Genomic DNA, 6,000 nt, shown 5'->3' with positions numbered 1-6,000 from the left:
TCAACTCCATTCCCTCATTCCTAGTTTGATCTTCAGTGACAACCCATTGTCATTTGATCTCCACGGTCTACCTTTTGTCCCCTCCTGAGCAGGTTAATCTTGCATTTTTTTTTTTAACACAAGGTCTCCTGTAGCCCAGGCTGATCTTGAACTCACTATGTACATAATGATGACTTTAAATTCTCTGAGCCTCTCACTTCTACCGACCAAGCACTGGGGTTCCTGGCATGCGCTGCCACAGCCCATTTGATGGGGTGTTGAGGATGGAACCCAGGACTTCATACCCCGCTAGACAAGCACTCTACCAACTGTTCTGCATCCCCAGCCCAGCAGGTTTTAAATCCATGAGTTTTCTACTTCCTTATAATTTCTTTTCAGACATGTCTGTTCAGTTATCCAGCTTCTTGTCTTTTTATCTCCTCCACTTAACATTTGTTTTTTATTTCATGGCAAACTTAAGAAGAGATTTAACAAGACTCCATAATTTGGCTGCTTATTAACATAGCAGAAAGCAGATATGTTTTATATACTCTTAATCTCAAAAGTAGCTGTCTCCTGAGTGTTCAATTTCACCAATTTTTTTTTGAGACAGGATTTCTCTGTGTAGCTTTGGAGCCTGTCCTGGAACTAGCTCTTGTAGACCAGGCTGGCCTCGAACTCACAGAGATCCACCTGCCTCTGCCTCCCGAGTGCTGGGATTAAAAGCATGTGCCACCACTGCCCGGCACCAAATATTATTCTTAAGGCTTTCTAACCATTATCTCATTTAACCCTCCCGACATACAAAAACTAGTTGCTCTCATTTTACTGAGGAAGTTGTCATTTTAAAAGGTCATTACAAAGCTGGAGGTCAGCACAGTCTAAAGTTAGTGAAGTCAGAATTTAGATGTTCTAACCCTGATTTCCCCTTACACTTTCTATCTCTTGCATAAATAGCTTGGGATTTTAATTTTAACCAAATATGAAGTGAAATAATACTCTCTCCTTGGCTGCAGCCATTTCTGTTTATCCCCGTCTCTGTTAATTCAACCTTGTAATCAGAGATTTTCGAGTTTGTCAGGCAAGAGAGCACACAGATGCTTATGGAATTATTCTAGAATGTCTTCCCTTCCTCTTCTCACCAGTATAGACCACTGACAGTGTTATTTGCCCTCTAATAGATTACTTACCAACACTGCGTTAAACCCTGCTGCATCCCTTCCTCCACAGGTAGCTTGAGCAAGAGCTTCCACGCCTGATGCCTCTGTCAACCAATCAGGTTCCCATTGGGATGATTAAAGTAACTGACATCAGGGAGCACCCACAAACCAAGCTATTCCTCTTTAAACTCAGTGCAGACACTTCCCTTCCAAGCCCGGTGGCCTTCCCAGAATGCACTGCTGCACAGCCTGCCTCGAGGCTTTCAAGTCGCATCTTCTCAGGGCCCAGGAGAGAGGTGAGGAAGGAGGCCGAGGGATTTAGAGCAGGTGAGATGCTTCGACGGGCCACCCGCAGGTCCTCCTACTTGTATTTGTGCAGCTCAGACCCACACTGGGGCTGATGCTTCCCTTTTCCCATATCGGGCCAGGCCAGGGTTTGGTCCATGTTCCCTAGAGGGCCGGAAGTCTTTGGGGCCTGTGCTGGCCAGGCAGCTTTCGGGCCCCCAACCCGCACAGGTCAAGGCAAGAATCCTGTCCTTATAAAGGCCTAGATGACCTAGGATCCAAGATGATGAGGCAGATTCCTGTCCTCACACAAGCCAACATTGCGTCTTTATTCCTTAGAGGCCCAGGAATTACTGGAACCACGCACACCACCACAGGGTCCCTGCCCCCTAAAAGTCTAGGCTCTGTGTCCATGTTGGCCAGGACCCCTGTTCCCTAAACAGCTAGGAGCTGTGCCCCAGCCCGTTGTAAGCTAAATTACGCCCCACAATACATACACTCTAAGACTAAAAGCCCTTGTGGCCGCAGAGGGGGAGCTGGGGTTCAGTTCCAAGCCCCAAGTAGGGGCAGGGACAGGGGCTACTCTCCTGATCTCTGTGTCGCCACTGCACAGGCAACCTTGTGAAAGTCCTTGGGACATCTGAGGCTATTGTGCCTGGGGATTTGCAATTTTGGCTGCACCTGCTGTGGCTCCTATGACGTGAAATGTTATTGAGTTGTGTCTTCATCTAGGTTAGCAGATCTAACCCAGAATTCTTCGGATTGCTAAAAGAATGGAATCTAGTGGGAAGCCCTGGAAACTGACTGAGGTGGACTGAATTTAAACTCTACATGAATTTACATGTCACCAATGGCCTTTTCCAGCCCACCAATGGCCTTTTCCAGCCCACCAATGGCCTTTCCAGCCCACCAATGACCTTTTCCAGCCCACCAAAGGCCTTTTCCAGCCCACCAATGGCCTTTCCAGCCCACCAATGGCCTTTTCTTCCAGCCACCAATGGCCTTTCAATCCAGCCCCGAAGCCTCTTTTGGTGAGCTTTGATTTCCTCACTTCAGCCTCCCTACGCCCACAGCTCCACACACCACTACACATACTCCTTCATTCAAAATGCATCAAGACCCAGATGTTCTGGGACATCCTGCAGTTCTAGGTGCTGGGACCTTTGAGATAAAGGAGACATGTGCCCTTTTGCTTGTAGTCCCAGTGCAGAGGCCTGAATCATCCCCAGACTTGTTGTTTACCCAATTCTTTCTTTCACCTTTTCAGAACGGATACGATCCCCAGGGCCCCATCCGCTCCACCCCCCAAAGAGAAAGAAAGCAAAATGTTTTAAACTCAACTGGAATCAGTGAGAAAAAGTCTAGTTGGTTTATAGAATTGGAGAGCCGTTAAATTAATCCCCTATAAATCACCTCTCATCAACCGTGGGTAAACTTAATAGCTTTAAACCTTTTTTAAAGAAATTAAGGCATTCAGCATTAAGTCATTTGTTTAGACCAGAATAAATACATTACACGTGCAGAAAGTACCTCTACAGTAGTAATCCTCTTCTTTATGTTTACTTGATTGAAACTGAGGTAGAGTTAAGTGGTGTTTTGTCTGCAGCTGACTCCAGGCTTTATACTGACTTTTCATAGCATTGGCATGCATGGTTTTGGTTATCTGACCCATTACCATCAGTCCAGACCATTTCTGACGTGTAAGGAATGAATGGCAGAACTGCTTGCATGTGTGAGTCACTGTGCTGGTCGGCAACTCCAGAAGCTGTGAGCCATCTTTGTTACCGTGAAAGTATGCATGACCTACACACTGCCTCTTTTGTTGCCATGTGTGGCCATACAGCCTCTTTGCTCTGTTTTGTCTCCCCTGAAACCCAGTAAAGGCGTTCAGTACTCCAAGAATTTTGCTTTCCAGTTATTACTTTCACAGGAAGCTTTGAGGCTAAAGGGATTTCACTGGTGACAGTCTAATTTTTTTGGTCGGTTTGCTTTGATGCTAAGAATTGAACTCGGGTGGGGCCTGCACATACTAGGCAAGGACTCTACTATTGACAGCCCCACCTGCACCCCCTTTATTTCAGTTTGTTGTTTTGTTTCATTTTATTTTTGAAACAAAGCCTTAGCAGGTAACCCAGGCTACCCTTGAACTCATGATCTTTCTGTGTGCCCCTTCTGAGTGTCTGGTTCACATCAATATGAATGAAAGACGGCTCTAATTTTTACTAAAGTTTAATGTACTTAAGGCTTTGGCTCTAGTTATTTTCATATGCTATATTTTCACTTACTAATGGACTCATCGATCAATTTTGATGTTAAGGATTTTAAATAACACTCTCTAGCATATCTCTAGAAGATAATTTTGTAGCGTATTTACTTATTCCCTGTTCAATCTGAACTTTATTAATTGATGGCTAATATCTTGTGATATAATATCTTGTGATGTCCAAGGGTCTTACAGACAATTTAACATACAAACTATTTTTATATTTTCCTTTTTACTACTATAACTGTTGAGGCAGGAGTGTAATAAGTGTATAAATGAGTAAATATTCTAAGTTATTGGACTAAGTTAGGAACATTCACTCTTCATAAACTTTGTTTTTGCATCTGGTTTCTTTTATGAAGAGCTATTATTTGGCAACATTATTTCATGAAAGCTGAGAATCATCCATCTAAAAAAAGATAAGTGAAGATATATCATCCTACCCCACAGAACACTTTCTATCACTGCTCACAGGGAAACAGGTGAGATGATGTCAGAATTTCTTTGTCAAAATCAGTCTCATGGAACAGATTTTCCTTACTTAAGGTCTTCATGAAAAGCAATAAGGAAGCCCTCATAATCAACTTGGTATGTAGAGTTCTGTTCCAATACTTTAGCCTCTTCCAAAGTATTGGGCTTTCACCTGGCCTGTTGATAGGCTCAACAAGGCAATTCCATTTAAGAAACTCAATTGCTTTTCATTGGCACAGGCAAAGCTGTAGCTTGAAGCAGGTAGAAAGCAGGGACTTTAAATGTATGGTCTGTAGGATTTGCCTACCTTCACACATGGGAAGCATTCAATAAATAGTTCTCAAAAGAATGAAAATATACTGAAAAGAGAAAACAAAAAAGGAGAATATAAAGCTCCAAACAGGGGAGGAATGTATGGGTTACCATGAAATAAAATAACAGATGACACTGTCTTAGGTAGAAGTCTGTTTTCATACTCTTGATGTATGCCTAGGATGTCTTACAAATTCTGTAATATTTCTTGGGGGAGATTTCTTGAGTTCAGTAATGACGGCCTAGTAGAGACAGGGCACATGCCTACATATTTATGCACACACATCCCCTCTGATCAAGTTGTGTTACAACAGTAGTTCATTCTGTAGTACTCAAGGGTGATCTAAAATGTATTGTGTCTATGGTAAGACATAGTCAAGGAAGGGAGAGGTGATCAAGAGACACTGTCCTAGAAGAAATGGTAGGGTATTGGATAAGGACCCCTTATGGGAGATGATTCCAGGTCAGAGTGAATACTGCCCCTGAATCAACTAAAGGGGAGATTAGTATTGGTATCTCATTGGGAATAAGGTGGAAATCACATAAAGTGGTAAGAAGTAAGCAATCCTAGAAGTTTAGATTTAATGCAACTGACATAGAGCATCAGTAACTTTGGGAATGGGATATAGTTCAGTGATAGAGCATTTTCCAGCATGTGCAAGACTCTGGATTCTCACCCCAGCACCATAGATAGATAGATAGATAGATAGATAGATAGATAGATAGATAGATAGATAGATGCAATAAATAGATGATAGATAGATAGATAGATGCAATAAATAGATGATAGATAGATAGATAGATATAACTAGAAATAGGCAATAGATATTAGATGCTAGATAGATAGAAGATGGATGGATGGATGGATGGATAGAAAGAAAAAAGAAAGAGAAAGAAAGAGAAAAAGATAGAGAGATGCCTAACTTCTACAGTAGTAAGCAATTTGCTAGAAGCTGTTTTTTAAGTGTGGGCAGCTTTACGAGGAAACAGCTTTGTGTATTGGAATCTATCTCAGCATCACTTCCACTCACCTTCGAATGTTCAGATCACTATGAATATATTAAAAAATATATTTAAAAGCTATAGCGTGCCCAATGAGGGAAAAGGTTTGAATGAGATCTCTCCCCTGAAAGTTTGGAGATCATCAAAAAGTGAGAGAAGGCACTGAACAGCCCCTGTGCTCAGTCTGAATCTGAAGCTCTCTTGGGGCCTCTGGCATAACCACAGCCTTTGTCAGAAGTCAACAGATATTGGTGCCATGTTTTTGGGAATAGATCTTGGATGGCTTGAATCATGACACATGATGTTATTTGTGTTTTTCATAAGGCTCTCCATGGTTTTTGTTAGTTAGAGAATTCATAGGCTAGAGAGAGGTATCTGTTTTTAGGTATCTTTGATTTCTCAAGCAGGTTGTTTTTGGTTTGTTTTTGATTTGTGTGTGTAGGGGATGTGGGTGCGTGTAGGTGGCATAATAGGACACTAAATAGGAGGTAGAATGAGAAGATGAGGGAGGAGATAGATCATATCTCC

At 42.3% G+C, this 6,000-nt stretch overlaps 1 protein-coding gene across 1 annotated transcript in view; it reads left to right on the top strand.

Annotated features, from left to right (window-relative positions):
* The first annotated feature begins 1,378 nt into the window (after nt 1–1,378).
* The window catches only part of Cers3 (ceramide synthase 3), an 82,871-nt gene continuing 78,249 nt past the window's right edge, over nt 1,379–6,000 (top strand). Inside the window, exon 1 of the mRNA XM_087901355.1 lies at nt 1,379–1,466. The gene's annotated coding sequence lies outside the window, so the exon portion shown is untranslated. The remainder of the gene's footprint in view (nt 1,467–6,000) is intronic.

The sequence above is a fragment of the Myodes glareolus genome, chromosome 24, assembly GCF_982192425.1.
Source record: "Myodes glareolus chromosome 24, mMyoGla1.1, whole genome shotgun sequence".
Classification (NCBI taxonomy): Eukaryota; Metazoa; Chordata; class Mammalia; order Rodentia; family Cricetidae; genus Myodes; species Myodes glareolus.
The sequence above is the reverse complement of the archived record's forward strand: the minus strand, read 5'-3'. Positions and strand labels throughout refer to the sequence as shown.